Consider the following 23,774-nt stretch of genomic DNA (forward strand, 5'->3'; position numbering starts at 1 on the left):
TGTGTGTGTGTGTGTAAGGATGAGAACAAGCCAAACAAAAGATGTCCTCAATTATCCATGTGTGACACTGGCTGTCTCTAGAATCAGGCTGTCCCTGGGTATGCAGTTTGGCTGCAGCCACCACAGGCTTGGTCCTTGGGTAGGGGATTCTGGACAACTGGTGGGAAATCTGCCCCTTTCCCAGGACTACTGACCCCACAGGTGGTGCTTACGGACACGACAGCAGCAGCAGCTAGAGCAGACAGTGCACACGCTCCAGCTAGATTCCTCTGCTGTCCTTCAAGAAGCTGTGAAGGACAAACGGAAGCAAGTACCTTGTGGGGGAAGGACTGTGGGAGAGGCTGAAAAGCTACAAGTCCTGAACCAACACTCTGCAGCCCAGCTTCAGCTTCAGCTATGGTCTGAGGAGGCACTGTGGGTAATGTCTCTGCTCTGCCATTCTGTGCCCAGCTTCTTGGGTTATTCTAGCGCAGCCAGACACACTCTTTAGTAAGTGTGCTTTACTCTGTGTGCTCATCTCCCACCACCACCACCCCCTTTTCGTTTTGTTTGGTTTTGGTTTTTCAAGACGGGGTTTCTCTGACTATCCTGGAACTAGCTCTAAAGATCAGGCTGGCCTGGAACTCAGAAATCCCTCTGTCTCTGCCTCCCTGATGGGACTAAAGGTGTGCGCCACCACCGCCCTGCTCTTAACACACATTCTTTGTTCCTTTCCATTCACTCTAAAACTATGATGGGCCACAGTAGGCTATGCTCTGTACTAGGGTCTACACTGTGCCCCAGCAGAGCCTACAATCTGGCTGAACACAGACCTCTAAAAGTACCTTGGTGACCAAATGGATGCCTCCTTTCCTCCTTCTCCCTCTCCCCCTCCCCCTCTCCCTTTCCCCTCCCCTCCCCCTCCCCCTCCTCCTTGCACCTTCTTCTTCCTCTTCTTCCTTTTTCCCTTCTCCTTCTTCCTCCTCCTCTTCCTTGTCTTCCTCTTCCCCCTCCCTCCCCCTTCCTTTAAAGCACGGAACACTTCACATCCTTGTCATGTGGGTCATCCTTGTGCATGAGCTGTGCTAATCTTCGTATTGTTCCCACTTCAATTATATGTGCTGCCAAAGCCAGCACAATTCTTGTTTGTGTTAATGAATGTGGTCTTTGTAGTTGTGGTGGTGGGCTTTTTCCTCCCTTCCTATCTTGTTTTATATTTTAAGACAGGTTCGCATGTAGTCCCAGGTCTGGAGCTCATGGGCCTTTTGTCTCTACCTCCCCAGTGCTGGCATGACAGGCATGTGTCTCCACACCAGGCATTGATACATCTTTATTTTTAATGGCACACACTATGCATAAGTGATTCTCCTTACAAAACAGCAACCATATATGGGACCCTCAAATGGCTCGGCCAGCAAAGGAACCTACCACAAAGCCAGAAGGTCCAAATTAAACCCTGAAGGAGAAAACTGACTCCTGCAATGTTTACACACACACACACACACACACACACACACAAATGTTAAATTCTTTTAAATATGTCAGCAACACACACACACACACACACACACACACACACACACACACACACGCTTGAAACCACTTGATTTTTTTCTTCTCATCCCTCTATTCAGATTTCCTCCTTCTAGCCCCTCCTGCAAAGAAACCTCAGTTGGTAGCCCATACCTTTAATTCCAGCACTTGGATGGCAAAAGGATTTCCGTGGGTTCAAGACTATCCTGGTCTACTTAGTGAGTTTCAGGACAGCCAGAGAACTATAAAATAAGACCTATAAAAACATACACATCAAGATACACACACACACACACACACACACACACACACACATACACACACACACACACACACACACACACACACACACACACGTCCTAATATGGCAGCATTCAGAGATACATTGCAGGGTTGACATTTTTTGTTGTTGCTGGGTTTTGGGGCAGAGTATCATGTACCCCAAGATGTCTTTAAGTGTACCATCTATCAAATGTAGCCTGCTTCCAGCTCTGAAATCTTGGAATTACTGTGTTACCACCACATTCATCCTGCATTGACTTCTTTTAGCTGATCCAAAGGGTGTAGGGTCAGCTAGCTCTCTTCAGCCTTTGCCTCCAGGAACCCAGTTTTCTACCAGATCAGTCCACTGTGGGACATCAGATTTCAGGGTTTCTTTTCATAGTTACTAGGCCAGTAGTCAGCAAACCTTGTCTGTAATGGGCCAGCTTGTGAATATTTTAGGCTTTGCAGGTTCATGATCTCTGTGGCAACTTATCAAGCCTATCATTAAAAAAGCAGCCATTGCCTTTGGATCCCTTATAACTGAGCTGCCTTGTCTAGCCTCAACACAAGAAGATGTGCAAGGAAGATGCACCTATTCTTACTGCAACTTGATATGCCAAGGCTGCTTGATATCCATGGGAGGCCTCCCTTTTCTGCAGAGAAAGGGAGGAGCGGTGGGTGGGAGGGAGAGGAGGGAAGAAGGAGGAACTGGAAGGAGAGGAGGGAGGGGAAGCTGAGATCCAGATGTAAAGTGAGTAAATAACTTAATCAATAATATACAAGAAAGCCATTGACAACACATACTAAATTAAGTATGGCTATATGTCAATAAAACTTTATTTGTGAACACCAATTTTAATTTTATGTGCCATGGTGCTTTTTCCTCAGTACTAGGGACTGAGCCTGGGGCCGTGTGCATGTTAGGCAAATACTCGACTACCAAGCTGTATCTCCAAGCTGAGTGCTTTTGATTGTTTATCAACTATTGAAAATTCCCAGCGCAAGGCCCTGGGTTCAGTCCCCAGCTCCGAAAAAAAAAAAAAAAAGAAAAGAAAAGAAAAGAAAATTCCCAGGATCACTCTTATCGATGGCTATACCACGATAGGCAACAGGCTGGACTTGATTCGGAAAGTACTTGGTTGACATCTAGTCTACGCCCAAAACACAAACAAGCAAACAAGATGCACAGGCTCCGTGTTTTGTGTGTGACCTGAGGAAACCACGTGATACGTTGTGGAGACCATGCAATACCCATTCATGCAAACGTCCCCATTTTGGTCTCCAGTAGTCTATTTCACCATAATTTCCTTAGCTTACCACCGTTTGGTGAATACTTGGGCTATCGTCTTTTGCTATTGTAAAACGTGTTGTTGCAAAACTCTGGATATATTTGAGTGTTTTCCGAGATGTAGACAGCACACACTATCATTTACCTGCTTTAGGTATATAACTCAAGGTCAGTGTATTTACAGACCAAACTCTATACCCTCCCCACATCCTTATCCTCCTATATGGAGTAGGATATGACTACATAAAAATCTTACCTCGGGGCTGGGGATTTGGCTCAGTGGTAGAGCGCTTGCCTAGGAAGCACAAGGTCCTGGGTTCGATCCCCAGCTCCGAAAAAAAGAACCAAAAAAAAAAAATCTTATCTCAAACAAAACAAAACAAAAATAATCACCACATATCCTATTAATTCCGCTCCAAGATTTATAGCAAGCACAGATAAGAATACAGACTCATACATGAATATTCATAGCAATACTATTATAATAACCCGAAGTGTGAAACAACCTGGATAACTGCATAGCCACACAGTGGGGTCTCTCGTCTACCAGTGCTCTGTTCTCTGTGTCTGAAGATTTGCTTGTTTGGGACATTCATAAAGATGGAGTTGTGCACAGTATTTTGTGAATGGTTTCTTTCATTTAAGAGGATTTCCAAGGTTTGTCTGCGTATCACATGTCAGTTTTTCGTTTCTTTTCATCCTGAATGAATAAGACTCTAATGTGTGGCTATGCAGTTATCCAGGTTGTTTCACACTTTGGGTTATTATAATAATGTTGCTATGAATATTCATGTCCGAGTTTGTATTCTTATTTGCACTTGCTGTATATCTTAGAGTAGAATTAATAGGATATATGGTGATTATTCTTGTTTTGTTTTGTTTGGAATAAGATCTCGTGTAGCCTGCCGGGTGGTGGTGGTGGTGGCATTGGAGGTGGCAGCAGTGGAGTCACATGACTTTAGTCCCAGCACTTGGGAGGCAGGGGCAGACAGATCTCTGTTTTCAAGGGCAACTTGATCTACTGAGTGAATTTCAGAACACCCAGAGATATCTGTGTACTAAGACCCTATCTGAAAAGAAGAAGAAAATGAAGAAGAGGAGAAGGAGAGAGAGAGAGAGAGAGAGAGAGAGAGAGAGAGAGAGAGAGAGAGAAGAGAGAGGAGGAGGAGGAGCAGCAGGAGGAGGAGGAGCAGGAGGAGCAGGAGCAGGAGGAGGAGGAGGAGGAAGAGAAGAAGAAGAAGAAGAAGAAGAAGAAGAAGAAGAAGAAGAAGAAGAAGAAGAAGAAGAAGAAGAAGAAGAAGAAGAAGAAGAAGAAGAAGAAGAAGCCTAAGCTAGCTTCTAGTTCACTAGATAGCCGAGGATGGCCCCTGGCTCTCCTGCCTTCACCTTCCCAGTACTGGTATTTCACTAATAAGACGCCACATATACGGCAATTTTGTGTTTAGTTTCTTGCAGGGTCTCCAGTGGCTGCACTATTCCGTGTTCTCCTTTAAAATACCCATGCTTCTGGTTTCTGTATTCCACCATGACTGTCCTCCTCTGCCCTTTCTGTCTATGTAAACATCATGGTGGATATGAAGTTTCTCACTGTGGGGTGGGTGTGATAACCAAATATATTCTGGGATCTGCTTTTCTCACCTGTAGCCCTTGGGAAGTTTTCTATGCCATTACACACATCTACTGATTGGCTGATGGCTGGCTAGCCCCAGCCAGTACGAACACTACCAGCACACGAATGAGTGGATTTTGTTTTTGTCTCTTGTATTCAGAGAAACCATTTGATTCCTTTTAAAGTTATTATTATGTTTACTCACATATTTATTTATTGTGTGTACTTGTGTGTAGGTCAGGAATAAGTCTTCTCTTTCTACTATGCGAGTCTCAGAGTTCAAACTCAAGTCTTCACCCTTGGCAGCAAGCACCTTTACCCGCTAAACCCCTTTGTTGGCAGCATCTTGACGGTCATCTTTGGAGTCACTGGATTAAGGGTTACATTTGTTGGGGCTGGAAAGATGGCTCAGTGGCTAAGAGCACTGGCTGCTCTTCCAGAGAACCTTGGGTTTCCTGGCACCCACAGGGCAGCTCTCAGCTATCTGTTACTCCAGCTCCAGGACATCCTCTTTTGGCCTCTACAGACACCAAACACACATACAGTGTACAGATATGCGTGCAGAGAAAACACCCATATACATAAAATAATTTTAAAGGAGTACATGTGTTAGTTAATTTTGACAATGTTAACATTTACTCTCTGAGAAAGCTGTGCGGGTACACGGTCCAGCGACAGACGGTGGGGATCCTCATCCCTGCACACCAGCCCAGGATAATAATAACCCTTTCACTGGTGCCCCAAACCTCTCATTTCACGGATGAGTGTGAAACATGAACAGGATTATGTCCGCACCTGTAGCTCTCCTCCTGAGCTCCAGGGTGCTGCCCCTTGGCCTCTCTTCCTTCCTCACTAGCGCCACACCTAGTCAGAGGGAACAGATAAATGTTAGTGAAGTTGTCACCGTCTGCTTTTTCAGTCTTCAATGACGAAGGCACAGAATTCTAGAATCTTCTTAGACCTCCACTATTGAGAATGTTAGACCTTCTGTAGGAGTTGTGCTGTTTCTAAGACTTGAAAATAAAACAAACCTCAGGGGTCGTTAAGGAATCAATCTTCAGCAACTGGTATGGCTGTAATGGGAGCTGGAGCTCGGGGAAACAGGCACTTAGCAAGCAGACCTTAGAATCCCAGAACGAAAGCTACTCCACTAGGCTCTCCCCCATGAAATTATTGTGCAGCTGAAAAAGAAGTTATGGTCCTGTTGGTGTGATCCCCATTGTACAGAATGGGAGACTGAGGACCCAGTACCAAAGTAACTTACTGGAAGCCACAAGACTGAACAGTTCTAGGCCAGTGCTTTTTCCACAAGCCTGTGACACCAGAGGGCTTGCCTGTAAGCTTCCCGTCCACCTCCCAAGCTCCTCAACCCCTAGAGATGAGACCTTTCCCATAAGGACATGAACAAGGAATAAAAGCATACATACATACATACATACATACATACATACATACATACATACATACATACTGTCTTAGGGAGGAAAGGGTTTATCCAGCTTACACTTCTACACTGCTGTTCATTGCCAGAGGAAGTCAGGAGGACAGGAACTCACACAGGGTAGGAACTTGGAGGCAGGAGGTGGTGCAGAGGCCATGGAGGGATGTTACTTACTGGCTTGCTTTCCCTGACTTGCTCAACTTGCTTTCTTATAGAACCCAGGACCACCAGCCCAGGGATAGTTCCACCTACAATGGGCCCTCCTCCACTGCTCACTAATCGAGAAAATGCCTTACAGCTGGATCTCATGGAGGCATTTCCTCAATCAAGAATCCTTTCTCTGTGATAACTCCAGCTTGTGTCAAGTTGACACACAAAAGCAGCCTATATATAATATATATGCATACATAATTTTATGTGTATAAGTAAGTGGTCTGCCTGCATGTATGTATGCATGTATGTCACATGCATGTAAAGATCTGATTTTGACCCAGACAGCCCTGGATTGAGATCCCAGTTCAGCTACCCAGATCTGCTTTACCATTTGACCGTGAGTATTTTTCCTCTTGAATTTTCTTTTATCGACCTTCCTGGTTCTGTCTCTACCCAATCATTTCCCTAGTTCCATGCCTGTTTACCATGACCTATCTACCCAGTTATAGTCCTTTTTAACATTACCAACCTCACAATACGTACTTCTCCTAAAAATTACCCAACACAGGTTTGTATTTCTGTTTATTACACACTTCACAGGGTTATGTCTTATTTCAATGAGATAGATACAAAAATAACTTTGAAATCATGTCTTTTCCCCTGTCTTGGGTGAACCAACAGTAAGGGCGTGCAGATTAATTTGTTACAAGAAGGAAACCCCAGGTTCAAAGTTGACAGTTGCTGGATTGCCACCACCTCAACTTCATGCTTCATTTGATTCGCTGTGGGTTGTACCTCACATGTCATTGTTCCCAGGCTGTTCTTGGCAGGGGCCTGCCCACATTCTTGTTCATCAGCACGTGTCAAGTCAGGAATGTGGAGGGCAAGATTTCCTTCCAGTGGAGTCATTTGGGGAAATGTAGGTTATTTAGGGGTGTGTGTGTGTGTGTGTGTGTGTGTGTGTGTGTGTGTGAATGCCTCATGTGTGTAAGAGCCCATTGAGGCCAGAAAGGGGGCATTGATTCCCTGGTGCCTGATTACAGGCAGTTATGAGCCACCCAACATGGGTGCCCGGAACCAAACTGGGATCCCCCAGAAGAACAACAACTGAGCCACTGCTGCCAGAACTGGAAGCATTTTCTAAGTGAACCTGTTTCCTCCTCATCCTGAAAGAGTTGACTGGAAGCTTTGTGTGGTAGTGCACACCTGTAAAGTCGGTGCTCAGGAGGCCGAGGCAGAAGAATCACAAGCTCCAGGCCAGTCTGGGCTATGCAGCAAGGTCTTATCCAAACACTCAACAGGGTCCTGGCGGCAGGAATACCCCCCAGTGAGCAACTGGGATATGGGTAACACCCCCAGGTTTCTGCAGAACTTCTCAGCTTCTGTGCGAATTTGAACTCTCACTGGCTCAAGTTCTTTGCATTTCTCAGCAACACCATTCAAGGATGATGCTTATCTAAGGACATACTGGGGGGGGGGCTGCTGCTGAACCAAAGGGGACTTCTGCAGGACTTTTTCTTCTCTTTTCCCATCATGGTCTCCACCTCTGACAACAGTCCTGGTGTGCCCCCAAAAAAAACCACTCCTAGCCATCAACTGAAACTCCCCTGTATTCCAGCTCCAGGGATAGAAGAGGGCTTACCACCATTGCCCACCCACTTCCCTGAGCACATGTGGTTCACTGGCAGCTATGGGAAGAACATGACCAAGGATGAAGCAAGAAGAGAGATGAGCCCTCCTCGTTCCCTTATTCCCTGCACCCAGCCATTTGCAATCCAAAACCTCTCAGTGCCATGTGCAGTCAACAGAGAGCTGACCCTGAGGGATCTTATTGTGCCTCCTGGGCCCTGGAACATGACTCCAGCTCCTTCCTTGGGTACTGCTTTCAGTAGGCCCAGAGTTGAGCAGCAGCTCTCTAGAGGTCACTTTGTCCCATGCCCTTCTTGTGTGAGTGGGAAACTGGATGGAGGACTTGGCCTAAGTCACACACACACAACAAAGTCAACTGAGGTATCAGGCCTCAGTTGTGTCAATAACTACACCCAAACATTGGGTGATAATGGGCAACAGGCAGTGCCACAGTGCCAGTCAAGGCTTTAAAGGGCACTGCGAAGGTGGCCCTCACTGCCTTTCTCTCACTATCTTGGGTTCTCTGGCTGCAGTGTAAGCAACACAGAGGTGAACACTGACTGACGTCAGCAATTGTAATGGAAGCTGTGGCAAAAACAACAAAGTGGACACCACGAGGCCCCTCCAGGAACCTCAGCAAACTCAGCTGTCACTGCCAACATGTGGGAAGCACATTACCTGAGGCCTGGGCTGTTGTCTATGAAAATTTATGTAGGGCAAAGGAGGCCTTTCCTCTGGGGCACCCAAGCTGTCCTCCTGGGCAACAAACAGAAACAAATCTTGGACAGAAGAGAAGGTCAAGGCCTTCTTCCATGGGAGACTGTGTCAGACAGGGGTCTTGGTGCAAGTTCGATAAACTGAGGAATAGTGGGAGACCAGGGGAAGCTTCCATTATTGGTGACCAAGAGCATGTTTGGTCAGCATAATTAAGGACACATTAAAGGGCAGGGAGGCAGGAGAAGCAGCCATTGCCTGCAGCCAGGACTTACGTCAGAATGCTCTGTATTATTTTCACAAGGGCTGACCCCACAAAGCCACTGGCTGGACACCATTACTTTTTCACTGCCAGACTTCAAAGTTCTGGGAAAGAGCATTTGAGATTATACATCACCAAGTAACTCCCAAGAGGTGAGAGAGAAAGGGTCAGGCCCTAGTGACTGCAAATGAAGGGAGTCCCCTATGAGACACAGGCACTAGGATTACCCGGTTCTGATGCACTGGGGAGCAGCCGCATCCCTCCGTGGAATAGGATGTCTTTGGGGGGGATGGAGATTCAGACCAAGAGCTCACTCAGATCAAGAGCTCTGACTCAGTTTGGCGCTGAGCGTGGAGCTTGTCCTGACCTTGCTACTTTTGCTAGGTGCTGGTGAATCTGGTGAGGTACGGAGTCGCTTTTTGAGCATGAATATGTAAGAATTGTAACACTAGGTCTGTGTGGCCATGGAGAGAGGATAACTATATGGGAGATTTTCATTCCTTTTCACTGAGAAACAAATGCAAGACAGACACATATACTATGTGACCAATAAAGCACTAGGCTTTATCCCCAGCATCTCCCTCCCTCCTCTCTCCCCCTCTCCCTCCCCCCACATACTTTCTTTAGGATATAGGAACTCCATTTAGGCTGAGCCCACAGATGCTAGTGACTATTTCCAAGCTCCTGACACCAGGCAACCAAGCTGTGCCTTTTCAACAGGACCCTCACATACCAGAACCCAAAGTTGCAGCCCTAAAGACCAGGCCCCTTTGGTTTATTTCCCTCTGGATATGGAAATTAAACTAAGTGATCTCCCTAGAGCTGGCCTGGGAAAGGGATCCCAAGTTGGGTAAAGAATTCTCACAAGTGGTGGGAGGGAGCTTAAGTCATCCACTTTAAGTGTTAAAGAGCTGTGTGTGACATAGCATCCTTGGTGTTAAGAGATCCATCAGCATCCATCCCTTGGGTACCAATCTTCTGCTGTCTGCAGTCTACCCAGCTGCCCTAGAATCCATCTGATAGCTTTCTGTTCTGCTTGGCCACTAGGATATGCACTGCTTAATTGCTGCCTTGCTCATTCCAGTATACTCTGCCACGCTCAGTTCCTGGTCAAGCACTTCAGGGTCTCACTGATTGAAAGAAGGAGAGGAAGTGAGCGTCTCCATGTGTGTCCCCCCCAGTGTCCTTCCGGTGGGGGGGAGGATGGAAGCTGTGCGGGCCCAAACCAAGAGCTTCCCACGGGTGTGAAGCTTGCTGACGCTCAGCACCGATGTAAGTTCGGAAGCTCTCAGGATCAAACTTAGTGACTTTGAGAAGATCGTTTAATGTATGTGCGCCCCTGGCACTGCCGAATCCCCTGGGCATACCTTGCTCTGGGATTCAAGAGTCTTTGTGGGGGTTTTGTTTTGTTTTAAATTTACATGTATTCACTCATTCATTCACTCACTCACTCACTTTGTGTATGTGAGAGAGAAGAAGGTGGAATTTGCATGGGTTGAAAGGCAACTTTCTGGAGTTGTGTGTGCATCGGTTCTCATTTTGGACCACGTGGGTCCCAGGTCTGAATTCCAGTGGTCAGGTTTGGCGACTAGTGGCTTTATCTGCTGAGCCATCTCACCAGCCCCACCCCTTTTTGTCCTGGTTGTTTTTCGAGATTTTTTTTTCGGGTGTAAACCGGGGCCTCACACATGCTAGGCAATTTCTCTGCTTCTGGCCTGCAGTCCTAGCCCCCCTGAGTTGGGAGCCGCCATCTTTGCTCCAGCTTGGCCATTAACTTGGTGCTACTGGAGCAAGATTCTGGAACTCCCCGAGCCCACATCCCTCCACAGTAAGTGACCTCTGTATTACTCACCCGAGGGCCTTGCTCATTGGTTTGGATAAAGTAAGGGAGTAAGGGAGCCTATAAAATGAATACCAAACAGTCAAGCAGGAAGGTTCTGGCTTTTTGTGTCCACAGAGTTAGGGATCCAGGCAATAGGGTTCTGGTTCAGAAGAACAATTCATCCCTGAGACAGCATCTTCCTGTGTAGCTCAGGCTGGCTTCAACTTGTGACCAACCCTGTCATCCTCCTAAATGCCGGTGTTATAGGCACAAGCCACCATGCCCAGCAGGAAGTGGCTTTTACCTGAGCGTGCCTGAGTATCTACAACTCCCAACTCCATATGCCTCTGGATCTGCCTTCCAGTCTCTTCTGTCCCTCTGTTGGTTCTTGTTCCCTCCCTCCCTGCTGTCCTTCCCCAACCAGGCCAGAGCTGAAATATTTTCACAGGTGACATCTCTGGGCCCTCTGAGTCTTCCCTAGCTTAGCAGTTACAGGAGGTTAGACAAAGGCAAAGCAACCTCCAGCCTTTGCTGGAGTTTCCGGTCCCAGGCTTGGAAAGCAAAGCACTCTTTTGCTTACGAGTCCCAGGGTGTAAAGTGAGCCCACAGTGGCCCGTGGGGCAGGGGTTCTCATGTAGTGTTTTATATTGCTGTGATAAACATCGTGATCAAAATCAGCTTGCCTTACAGGTTATAGTACGCCATCCAGGGAGACCACAGCAGGAGCCTGGAGGCCGGAACTGAAGCAGAGGCCATGGAGGAATGCTGCTCACTGACTTGTGCCTCCTTGGTCAGTTTGCTTTCTTATACACTCCATGACCACCCTCCCAGAGGTGGCACCACCCACAGCGAGCTGGGCCCTCCACATTAATCACCAATCAAGAAAAGATTACCAGATAGCTCTAGCTGTGTCCATTTGAAAAACAAAATAGACAACATGCACACACACACACACACACACACACACACACACACACACACACACCCCAAATCGGGTCCGTAGAACTTTTTACTCAGTTTCAGTTCCTGGGGCAGGCAGGGAAGTCCTACCAGCTCTTGGTGGACTGATAGATCCAGATCAAACAAACAAGGTAATGCTGAGTCCAGCTACCTGCCTACCTGCCTGCCTGCCTGCCTGCTTGCCTGCCTAGCTAGCTAGCCCTCCTGCCTCTGTAGCCCAAGGGCTAGAAATTCTGGACCCTGCTTCTCACTGGGCACCTTGCACAAGCCCTTAACTTCCTCAACTTCCTCAACCCATTGCTGGGAAAGAGAGATGATAAGGGGAAAGTGTCAGAATCTGGGACAGCACAGGGCAGGGTCTGACCACCACACATCACGCATACACAGTGTATAAGCTGAGAATGGATCACAAGTCTATAATCCCAATAACTCAGAAGCAGAGGGATCACATGTTCGAGGCTGGTCTGATCCATATAGCAAGACCCTGTCTCACATGCACACACAAGACTCATATGTTTTAAACAGTTGGGAGGAAGTCAAGAGAAGCATATCTCATGATGTGCGATCTGAATGCTGCAAACAGACCTGCACTAGCACATAGCACACAAGTACATACATTTTGCCATGACAGTAATGGGAGCAACTATGGCAGAGACAGTATCTAGTCATCCTCGGTGTTTAAAACACTACCTGTCCCTTTACAGGAAGTGCATGCCAGCTCTTGGTATAGCTCAAGGGTGCACACTACTCCGTTTCTTTTTTTTAAGATTTATTTATTTATTACGTATGAGTACACTGTAGCTGTCTTCAGACACACCAGAAGAGGGCATCAGATCTAATTACAGATGGTTGTGAGCCACCATGTGGTCGCTGGGATTTGAACTCAGGACCTCTGGAAGAGCAGTCCGTGCTCTTAACCAATCAAAGCTCTGATCCGCCACTAATTTCATAGTGTTGGGGAGGTCACTTAATCTGTGCACACTTCAGTCCCATGTTCTATAAAAAGGACACACTGAGCTGGAGAGTTGAGTCAGCAGTTTAGACCAATCGTTACTCTTGCTGAGGACCCAGGTTCAATTCCCAGCACCTACATGGTGCCTCACGACTGCCTATAACTCTGGTTCCAAGGGATAAAATGCCCTCTTCTGACCTCCATGGCTACCAAGGCATACATACATATAATTAAGCAAAACACCAATAGAATAATCAAACAAATGTAAAAAAATTAATAAGGGGGCATGTTGAAGGGTGTTATGGATTCTCTCAAGGCTAACTATGTCAGCGGATGGAAATCACTGGCTAACTCTGTCCATCATGTTATGTCCATGAATAGGCAAGCTTATGGCTGAAAAGAATTAAGCATTTCGTTTGGGTTTTAACGTTAGCTGGGAGGAGCCAGGTGACTCTGAACCTGTCCAGGGAAAACTTTCATTTTCAGATACTCAAAGCAAGACCTCAGAAGGAAACAGTCAAAGTCATGAGGGTACAAGTGAAGGGAGTAACATTGTGGATGGAACTCTGTTCCCACGGACCTTGGTGGGACCAAGCACAGTTCTCTTGCTAACAAGTTAGAAGGTGGGGGGGTCCTGGGAGTGGCCCGTGATGCTATTCAGTAACAACAGTAGCCATTATGATAGAATGAACGCTGTTTTCTTGTCTTTTCGACCCTCCCAAGAAAGGAATTTTGACTCCTGGCATCCTAAAAGAAGACAAATGTGGGGACGGTTTTCCCTAGATAGGAGGAAGGTGAGAAACCTGAAATTAGTAGCAACATGTATGACGTTTGTTTAAATGCGAATCTGTTGGCACTTTGGGCTGTACTGAGGGAACTAGGTCAGTGCATTGGCTGTGAGATTGGCTGAGCAGGTAAATGCTCTGCCGTACAAGCCCAGTGTCCTCAGTGTGAGCTGCAGGACCCAGTCCACTCTCACATGCACAAGGCTGGTAAATTAAAGTGAAATTAATAATGATGATGATGATGGTGGTGTGGTGGTGTGGTGGTGATGATGATGGTGATGATGATGATGATGATGATGATGATAATAATAATAAAAAGCAGGTCTGCTGGGCAGCTGTGGCACATGCCTTTGATCCCAGCACATGGGAAGCAGAGGCAGGCGGATCTCTGTGAGTTCGAGAGCAGCTTGGTCAACAGAGTGAGTTCCAGGACAGCCAAAATGGAGGAGGAAGAGGAGGAGTTGGAAGAGGAGGTGGAGGAGGAGGTAGAGGAGGAGGAGGACTATGTGAAGAGGTAGAGATGGTGGTGGAGGAGGAGGAGGAAGAAGAGGAGGAGGAGGAAGAGGAAGAGGAGGAGGACTATGTGAAGAGGTAGAGATGGTGGTGGTGGAGGAAGAGGAGGAAGAGGAGGAAGAGGAGGAGGAGGAAGAGGAGGACTATGTGAAGAGGTAGAGATGGTGGTGGTGGAGGAGGAGGGGGAGGACTATGTGAAGAGGTAGAGATGGTGGTGGTGGAGGAGGAGGAGGTAGAGGAGGAGGAGGACTATGTGAAGAGGTAGAGATGGTGGTGGTGGAGGAGGAGGAAGAGGAGGAGGAAGAAGAGGAGGAGGACTATGTGAAGAGGTAGAGATGGTGGTGGTGGAGGAAGAGGAGGACTATGTGAAGAGGTGGAGGATGCCTATCCCTTTCCTGTGGGCCGCCTGTGGCCTGCTCTGGGCCATTTGAGTAGAACGGATCTCCTCGATTCTCCTTGTAAGGTGTGTTAGGCTTTCCCACACCCTCATCACCCCAGTTAATGTAAGCAGCTCCTGGTCTTCAAATATTCTCAGCCATGCAGGACTCACCCTCCTAGTCTCCCTCTGGCAAAGTGTTCCTGGGGAATGGGTCCTGCTGCAGGCAAAGAATCCAGCTTTCTCAGCAGCTCTGGCAACATTAATGGATTCCTTGGGGGGCAGCCGAGAGCCTGTTTAACAAGTCCTGGGCTCACCTGGCTTCAGGAAAGCCGACTTCTCAATAATCTCAAAGATCGGTGGCCCATATAAGGGTTGCTCGACTCTCACCATCCCTTGCTTTCTACCCTTATCACTCATTATCCCTCACACATCCCATGCCCCAGCCGCAGAAAAAAGCACCATCAAAGCCACAGGCTCTCTCAGTTGCCTTTTAGTTACAAGGACAGGGCGCCAAGGCAGATGGACCAGCAAAGAGACTCGTGACTCACGTGGCTGAAATATCTGGAGTTTTCCAGCACTGGGCTCGGCCAGACCCAGTAGTTTAGGGCTTTCTGTCAATACCTAGAGCAGCTTTCTCGAAAGAAGTTTCTAGATGGTTGCTGAAAACTACCAAGCTCAAACATTGCTGCTTGTGAAAATGAAACTCTCACTCAAGGCTCTGAGCCCAAGGCCTAGGACACGGCTTTTCACAGGAGCAGACCAGGGATGTTGTCCAACGTAAATCAAATCGTGTGGAAGACGTGTCAAACACAGTGATTGGATAGGCCTAAGTCATGAGGACCAAGTGCATTCTTCCTTATAGGAGAAGACCCTTATAAGAGTTTTGAGTCCCCAGAGGCTCTGGGTTTCTTATACCAATGGGACTTGAGAGTGGAGGAGTGTGGGTGCCCAGAGGGTAGGCATAGATCCTCTAATTAGAAGCAGGAAAACAAAAGACAATTAGCATGTGCCTGCCACAGTATTGGTCCTCTGGGCAACCTAGTGACCCGGTGTGAATCCAACAGGAAGTGAGCTATACACAGTATTGGAGGGCTGGAAAGATGGGAGCCTCGGGAGGCATTTGAACTCTGACAGTTGACCTTCTTTCAAGACCTACGGCTACCCAAGAGGGAGTAATGGACCACACATGTGTGGCTTTATAGCAAGCTGTTGTTACAAGTGCTGGAGACACTCAGCTAAGAAGGGAGCTGTTTGGGCTCAGGGCTTTAGAGCTGTCAGTCTGTGGTCGACTGAATTCATTGCTTTGTGTCTGTGATGACGTTTCAAGGCAGGGGCAAATGCCACAGTAAGTAAAAGAGGAAGGGACTGGGGTCACATAGCCTTCTTGAATGGTGATGACCTTTCTCTGATGACCAAAGGGTGTCTCACTAGTTTCCTTCATCTTCCTTCTTCTCCCAATAGTCCTTTCAAAACATGGGCCACAGAATCCTTTGCTCTTCCTGGGAAATTTTCAACAAGAGTAAACCAAGTAAACACCTCTGGAATCCCACTAAGGTAAGCACCCAGGAAGATGAGGCCGAGCCTTATAGCAGAGACTCCCCGGCCATGCTGGCCCTCTTCCTTTTTGGAGGGACCTGCTTTGCTTAAGTCTTTGTTTTGTTTTAAACTTTTTATTATTGTGTTTATTTACTTGTGTGGGTGGGAGCAAGCGGGTATGTAACCATGTGTCACAGTGCGTATGTGGAAGTCAGAGGTCCACCTGTGGGAACCGGCTCTCTCCTCCTGCCATGAGGATCTCAGGGATCAAATACAGGTCCTCGAACTTGGTGGCAAGCCCTCTTACCCCCTGAGCCATCTCGATAGACCTCACGTGTTTAATCAGCCCCCAGCCTGGAGCAAAACTTTTAAGGATTTCCTGCAAATATTTTTTTGAGAAATGCAAGATTCTCAACTCTATCTTAAAGGACTCACTACTGCATAGATCTGAGGGGACAGCGAAATAGGCGGAAGTGAAAACAGTCACAAAACAAACAAAAAATAAGAACTGTTTGTCAAACCCAGGGTAAGGCTAGACCCAACCCACTCACAGCATGCAGCATGTCTCTGGGTGTGTCTGTCACCAGTCACCCTCCCGGCCCCTTGTCCCAATTTGCTGCTTCCGTGTTGGCTCTCCCTTCTCAAAGAGCTGTTTCACCTAAAGAAATGTTCAACATCTTTAGTCATAAGGGAAATGCAAATCAAAACAACCCTGAGATTTCACCTCACACCAGTGAGAATGGCTAAGATCAAAAACTCAGGTGACAGCAGATGCTGGCGAGGATGTGGAGAAAGAGGAACACTCCTCCATTGTTGGTGGGATTGCAGACTGGTAAAACCATTCTGGAAATCAGTCTGGAGGTTCCTCAGAAAATTGGACATTGAACTGCCTGAGGATCCAGCTATACCTCTCTTGGGCATATACCCAAAAGATGCCTCAACATATAAAAGAGACACGTGCTCCACTATGTTCATCGCAGCCTTATTTATAATAGCCAGAAGCTGGAAAGAACCCAGATGCCCTTCAACAGAGGAATGGATACAGAAAATGTGGTACATCTACACAATGGAATATTACTCAGCTATCAAAAACAACGAGTTTATGAAATTCGTAGGCAAATGGTTGGAACTGGAAAATATCATCCTGAGTGAGCTAACCCAATCACAGAAAGACATACATCTATGCACTCATTGATAAGTGGCTATTAGCCCAAATGCTTGAATTACCCTAGATCCCTAGAACAAACGAAACTCAAGACGGATGATCAAAATGTGAATGCTTCACTCCTTCTTTAAATGAGGAAAAAGAATACCCTTGGCAGGGAAGGGAGAGGCAAAGATTAAAACAGAGACTGAAGGAACACCCATTCAGAGCCTGCCCCACATGTGGCCCATACATATAGAGCCACCCAATTAGACAAGATGGATGAAGCAAAGAAGTGCAGACCGACAGGAGCCGGATGTAGATCTCTCCTGAGAGACACAGCCAGAATACAGCAAATACAGAGGCGAATGCCAGCAGCAAACCACTGAACTGAGAATAGGACCCCCGTTGAAGGAATCAGAGAAAGAACTGGAAGAGCTTGAAGGGGCTCGAGACCCCATATGTACAACAATGCCAAGCAACCAGAGCTTCCAGGGACTAAGCCACTACCTAAAGACTATACATGGACTGACCCTGGACTCTGACCCCATAGGTAGCATTGAATATCCTAGTAAGAGCACCAGTGGAAGGGGAAGCCCTGGGTCCTGCTAAGACTGAACCCCCAGTGAACTAGACTATGGGGGGAGGGCGGCAATGGGGGGAGGGTTGGGAGGGGAACACCCATAAGGAAGGGGAGGGGGGAGGGGGATGTTTGCCCGGAAACCGGGAAAGGGAATAACACTTGAAATGTATATAAGAAATACTCAAGTTAATAAAAAAAAAAAAAAAAGAGCTGTTTCAAGCTGACAGCTACCAGCCTAGAACCTCTGAGGGAGGAGGGGTTCATTCTCTCTCTCTCTCTCTCTCTCTCTCTCTCTCTCTCTCTCTCTCTCTCTCTCTCTCTCTCTCCAGCTCTGACTCATCCTGGGGCCTCCTGATCTAGTGTGCCTCTGGCCCTGGACTGTCTGTCACCTTCCTTTTGATTGGCCACGTCTAGGACGTGCCTGTTCCTTCAAGTTTTAGGTGACCAGTCAGGATCCCCCCTGGAACCACATGGATGATGTCAGGGTGGGTAGAAATGACTCCCTAAGGAAGCATGGAAGCTCTCCTCAAAGAAGAAGTAAATGGGTGCTAAGCAAGCAAGAAAAAAAAGTATAATACTGGACTCACAATATGTATTTCATCGCCAGTTAATTCTGATCCATGGGTAAGAGGGAGTTAGGACATATTACAGACATGGGATCTCCTTTTTTCCTGGATAATCTTCAACAGGAGGGAATAAACTAAATGGACCCCGGAATGGACTGCATTATGCTAGAAAGAGGGCTTGGGGTCTCCCGTAACCTCCCAAGGCACTTCATGTTCCCTTAATCCCCTCTTTCGAGCCTCTGGGGTTGGTCCCTTTGGCTGTCAGCCTGCCTTAGCCTGTAGCAGTGGAGTAAAGACGGACAGAAGGAGCCGACGCCTGTCTTAGAGCACCGCAGACACTCGCGTCGGATGCTTCTGGCTTTGAAAGCCTCAGCTGGCCGCTGGCCAAATAACGTTGCAGGCTTTGCAGAGCACTGGGCCCAGGGACTGCGTGGGCACTGATGACGCTCTAGTCTGCCAGTGATGGAGGGGATGTCAGGAGTGCTGCATCTGCTGGAGCACAAGGAGATGCTACAGGGACGGGCTGGCTGGGGAGACTTGGTGGAGGATGAAGTCAATTTCACACTTTATTAGTCAGCTCAGGGCCAATTGAGGCCGTCCTGAAATGAGGCTGATGCCACGACTCTCGCTCATCCCTTGCTAGCAAGAAAGGCCTCTGTGGCCTGAAAGTCTTCTTGGTGAAGGGGCAGGAGTACTTCCACCAAAGACCCTGCCCCCCAATAGTTGATCGTAAACTTGGGATCCCTCTTACTCTGCAAGAGGGTGGTGAGGCAGGAAGAGGCCTCACAGCCAAGAGTAGACAAAAGAGGCAGGGTTGGGGCTTGGGCCATATATATATATATATATATATATATATATATATATATATATATACATATATACACATACAATATATATATATATTCTTCATTCATTCATCCATCCATTCATTCATTCATTCCTCCATTGAATGCAATGGGTGTGTTTAGGAGCCCACTATGTGCAGCTTGGTGCTAACTGTAAATAACGATCGTAAGGAGTGGTTAACAGTAGAAATTCTCACTGATGCATTCATTCATTTATTCAGCAGTGTTTCACTGAGCACCTGCCATGCACCCAATATGGTACCAGGCCCCGGGACCGCAGCCTGAGCAGACAGACAAAACTCCTGCCCGCGTGGAGCTAGCGCAGCGGGAGAGACCCTTAAGAAAAATCTCACTTACAAAAGGAGAAGATCCCCATAAATACACACGTAGGAAGAGTGCCTAAGCAAAGCCAGGAAAGCTTCCTGGAAGAGGCGACAGTTACTGAGGGTTGAAAGATGCTTAAAGCAGGAAGGTAGGGACACCAGTGTTTCACTCTGAAGTAAGAGTGTGTGGCCAAGAAGCAGAGACAGCATTGCAGATGATTCCGCTCGGTCAAAGAGCGCGGTTCACAGAGGGGATAAGGGCAGGAACCAGAGCAAGAACCAGAGTGCGTGGCCCTGATCGAGAGCCCTAAAAGGAGTGGTAATAAAGCCTGCATATCTGAGCAGACCTGGTGGTGGGTCTGAAGACTACGGAGGTAGGCAGAAGGACCCAGAAGTGGGAAATACACACAGGCCATGCGGATCCAACATGAGTCCACATGAACCCAGAGCTTAAGAGTGTGGGGAAAGGAAAAGGTAGGTGCTTGGTGCTCTGTTATAGTCAGGGGAGCTCTCTAAGAGTACAGTGAACAGACGAGCTGGAGTCAGGTGTGTTCAAATCCTGTGATATTCCTAACTACTAGAATGGCTTCCAATACATCCTGGCCTCTAGGACCCCTTCACAGTTTGGGACTCTTCGTACTCATATGGGACAGCAGTGCATTGAAAACTGTGGAGAGGCATAGCAACAGGACACAGGGATGCCGGGAAGACACGGGTAAGAGGTCAAAGCTCAGCCCACAGAAGAAGCTCCTCACGTGATTGCTCTGCTTCCTCACCTCATCAAAGTCAACCCAACCATACACCAGAGTTGAGATCCAAGCTCCGGGCCTCTCTCTCCACGGCCTTCTGGTAACTCGAGTGCCTTGAGTCTCAGTTTTCTCATCTTTAAAAGGGGGAGATAGCAGTTTCTGCATGACGCTGATGTCATGGAGACAGATGTGTGTGAGACGCTCAGCACAGCGCTCGTGCATGGCAGATGTTAAGGCACTCATTCATGATGATCAGTATTCCCCGACGTCATTGTCACCCATCAGTGCCTGTTCGTATTTAAAGGGTGAGAGACAGACAGAGTCAAGCACCCCACGTCTAGCTACTTTTATCACCATCTCAATTTACATAAGAGAAAGTCAAGGCTGAAAGGAGGTAAAGAACTTATTCTGAAGTTGTGTGGTGGATTAGGAGAACTTAGATTTGACCTGTGGTCCGGTCTAAGCCCATATGTCATCCTGAATCACAAGGCTCTGGGACCCAAACCCACAATGGAGCCAGTCTTTCTGCTGAGGACCTCCTTGGCTAAAGCAATGGTGAGTGGTGAGTGCATGGAGTGGCCAAGAGGCCTGGCAATGGTCTGACTCCTGACGCTGAGTCCTAGCTCTGCTGCCTAGCATCTCTGTCACCGTGGTGTGCTATTTAAAGTCCTGACCTGTAGTTCTTCTTGCAGAGGACGTGCGATCGCAGCATCCAGAGCATCATTGTGACGTAACAGCATAAATGAGTCTGTGCTTCCAAGCCACTTGGCTGGCTCAGCAGCTGGGACACACGAGTGCTCGAGAAATGCTGGAGATTGCTTTGAAGCAACAAGGCAACGTACTAATAGCTGAAAAACACACCATAGGAAAGTCAGGGTTCGTAAGGCTAACGAGATACTCAGATGACGTCAGAGTCTAACTGTGACTCTCCTTCCCCATCCCATCCTCTCTACTTCTTGTCTCTTGCCAACTTCTTTCCCTTGTGTACATGTCCCCCAAGACCTCACAGGGCTTGAGTAGGGCTGCCATTTACATTTCAAGGTGCCTAGTTAGGTTTGCGTGTTGGATAAACAGGTGGATAATTTTTTTAGTCCAAGCCTATACACCAGATTATTTGAATTTGGTACTGAATAAGAGATAATGTCCCTACTTTCAGGGACCTCTCTTCTAACAGAAAACCCACGTAACAAACAAATGACAAATCTGATAGCAAATAAAACCAGTCTGTTCTGTAGGATGCATTGGTACCTTGGTGGGGGAGGGTGGGGTGTCTGGACTGAGTGATTAGTCTAGCTGCCAGACACCTATTACTTTCCCTATCCCTGAAGAAATTGCCCCAGGTCGCAGTGCCCCCCACTCGCACTGCTCCTCCAGCCAACTCTGTGTCCTTTCATGTGTGTGAGGGAAAGGGATAGTCAGTGCAAGGGTCCTGGGTCAGAACTGGACTTAGAGTGACGAAGGCCACATACGGGTGAGCAAGAAGAGAATGGTACAGTGGGGTGGTGCTGTGGGCGGGGCCCGCCATGCACATGGAGTAGGAGGACCCTCCCATGGACAGCCTTTTGGTTCAGAGAAAAGCATTTGGATTTTGTTCTTTTAAACAGAGGAGAAGCAGTCTCTAATTCACTTTAAAAAAAAAAAAAGAAATAAAAAAAAGTAGTGACTCCAAAGATTGGGTTGTAGGTGACGGATGAGGGCATCTGGAGGCCACTACAACAGACGCCCGGGCAGGAGATGTTGGGGAAAGGAGTGGAGAGGGAGCCGGTGGAAGGGATACGGAATGCCTCTGAGGTTTTGAAGCCGTAAGGACCCACTGAAGGATTGAGTACAGAGATCTGAGACGGGGAAGAATCAGGAGGGTGTCAACATCAACATGGCCAATTTCCTGAGGAGAAGACCATGCAGCCTAGGCGTCCTGGCATGGGAGAGGCATTTCTAAATGTGGTAACTTTCAGAGGACTAAAGAAGTATAGCACCCTCTGGGCAGAGAAAGTGAAAGGATTATAATTCAGTACTCAACTTTAGTAAAGACGCACTAGAGGCATATTTCAGTACGTTAAGGAACATATCTTTATGATATGAACTATCCAGATAAATCCAGATACAGTGATTTTTCACTGTGGTTTTCATGAAGATGGGGTCGGGGGTGGGCACATGGCCCTGAAGGGATGTGTCACACCTTGGGATCTCTAGCCTAGGAGACGGGGCAAGGAGTATGTGAGGGGCAAGATTTTAAAAAGTGAAACACAAACATTAAGAAATTTGAAAAAAAAATGAACCAGAGCCAAAAAAAGTAGGAGGAAAGACTCCCTCTTTCTATAGCATCATCTTCCACAGTGTCTTCCTTAACAGCAAAATTGTCTTCAACTGCACAGTCAGCAGCCTGAGGGAGCCCCTCAAATGTAGAAACAATCCAAGATGGCTGACGAGAATCACAGAGCATTTGAGGACAGGGCACACTTACTTCCCAGGGGAACGACCTTTGGCCTCTGGAGACTTCTACCTGCTTTCAGTTTTGAAAGCGCTCATGCAGTGCTGGGGCATTTCCGAGTAAGGGGTCTGGAACAGGGCATCAGGAGGAAGGCTGAAGGTGCCCAGGTTAGTTAGAAGTACAGTGCAGGGCCCTGAGCCTAGGAAGCTTCGAGGGGAAGCTGAAGAGGCCTGGACGCCCAGGATCAAATCTGTATTAAACCCTGTGCATAGAAGACACGCTGTCCAGTGTCACTAGGCTGTGTTGTTTCAACACCTCAGCAACCCCATGACTTACCCACGAAGAGGAAAGTGAGGTTTTTAAAAAGAGATTAAGTAACTCGTTTCAAAGAGGTTACTCAGCCCACAACTGTGGGTCAAGATTTGAACACAAGTATCTTGCATAGAAAAAAAAATCTGGTTTCTATAGCCTTTCCCCTAGTCAGCTCACTTGACTCTGAAAACCAGCCTGTCCCCAAATGCAAGGGTTTGAGGGCAGCTCCAGGCTGGTCTCCAGGGCCCAGTACAAAGTCCCTTGCACCAATAGCAGGACTCAGCCTTGTATCCCATTCTCAATACTCAATCCCAACATTATGGCAGTGTCCCTAAGTTGCCCCAGTCCCACATAGCCTTGTATTTGAACTGTGGCCCAAAGCCTGGAGTCTTGCTGCCCATGCTATAACCTGATTTTGACCTCTGTCCTGTTTGGACACCGCAGGATGCTTGTCCCCGAGTGTCCCATTGCAGCTATGCCTGTTGGACACCTGCTGCTCCCCGTCCCCAGGGAGGGTGCCCGAGGGTCACAGTGTCCTCCCAGTCTCCCTGCTTTCTCCTGACCCAACCCTTCTAGCTCTGGCAAGTAGATCTGTACCTCTGGGCTTGGCCCTGCCTCACGGGAGAGTCCCAGGGCTCCATCCCAATGCTTGTTTCTTGGGGATCCTACGGAGAATGAACTCCACTGTGGCTGGCTGCCATGGTTGCTGCCGAGGGTTGTTTAATTGTTTGTTGTTTTGTCTTGTTCTGTTTTGTTAAGATCGCTGCTCTTCAGAGCTTTCTATGTGATAGTACCTGGATTTATCACATAAACTGGATTCCTTCATGTCACCTCCCCGCAGCTCTGTAAGCAGAGAGGAAATGCTTCAAGTATGGTTACTGACATGCTGGTCTGTTCTGACACTCCACGGATGGGCTCAGGAGCCAGAGACCCCAGATCCGAGACAGGCTACCTCTTCTCCAACCAGAAACCTGCCTCAATTCCTTTCTCTCAGACCTGGGG

At 47.7% G+C, this 23,774-nt stretch overlaps 1 protein-coding gene and 1 non-coding gene across 4 annotated transcripts in view; both read right to left on the reverse strand.

Moving 5' to 3' along the window:
• Window positions 1–1,006: 1,006 nt before the first annotated feature.
• On the reverse strand, window positions 1,007–1,116 carry LOC120098447 (U6 spliceosomal RNA). The gene has a single exon (XR_005496605.1). It is a non-coding gene; the product is annotated as a U6 spliceosomal RNA (small nuclear RNA).
• Window positions 1,117–5,282: 4,166 nt separating this feature from the next.
• Window positions 5,283–23,774, reverse strand: part of Arhgef37 (Rho guanine nucleotide exchange factor 37) — a 65,664-nt gene continuing 47,172 nt past the window's right edge. For 2 of the 3 annotated variants that reach the window (XR_010059573.1, XR_010059575.1), the window contains 4 exons: window positions 23,370–23,615; window positions 20,704–20,877; window positions 20,057–20,317; window positions 5,283–5,537 (listed from right to left, as the gene is read on the reverse strand). The gene's annotated coding sequence lies outside the window, so the exon portion shown is untranslated. Of the gene's footprint in view, window positions 5,538–19,134; window positions 20,318–20,703; window positions 20,878–23,369; window positions 23,616–23,774 lie in introns of those variants that run through there. The other variant, XR_010059572.1, reaches the window with a different exon arrangement.

The sequence above is a fragment of the Rattus norvegicus genome, chromosome 18 (assembly GCF_036323735.1).
Source record: "Rattus norvegicus strain BN/NHsdMcwi chromosome 18, GRCr8, whole genome shotgun sequence".
NCBI lineage: Eukaryota > Metazoa > Chordata > Mammalia > Rodentia > Muridae > Rattus > Rattus norvegicus.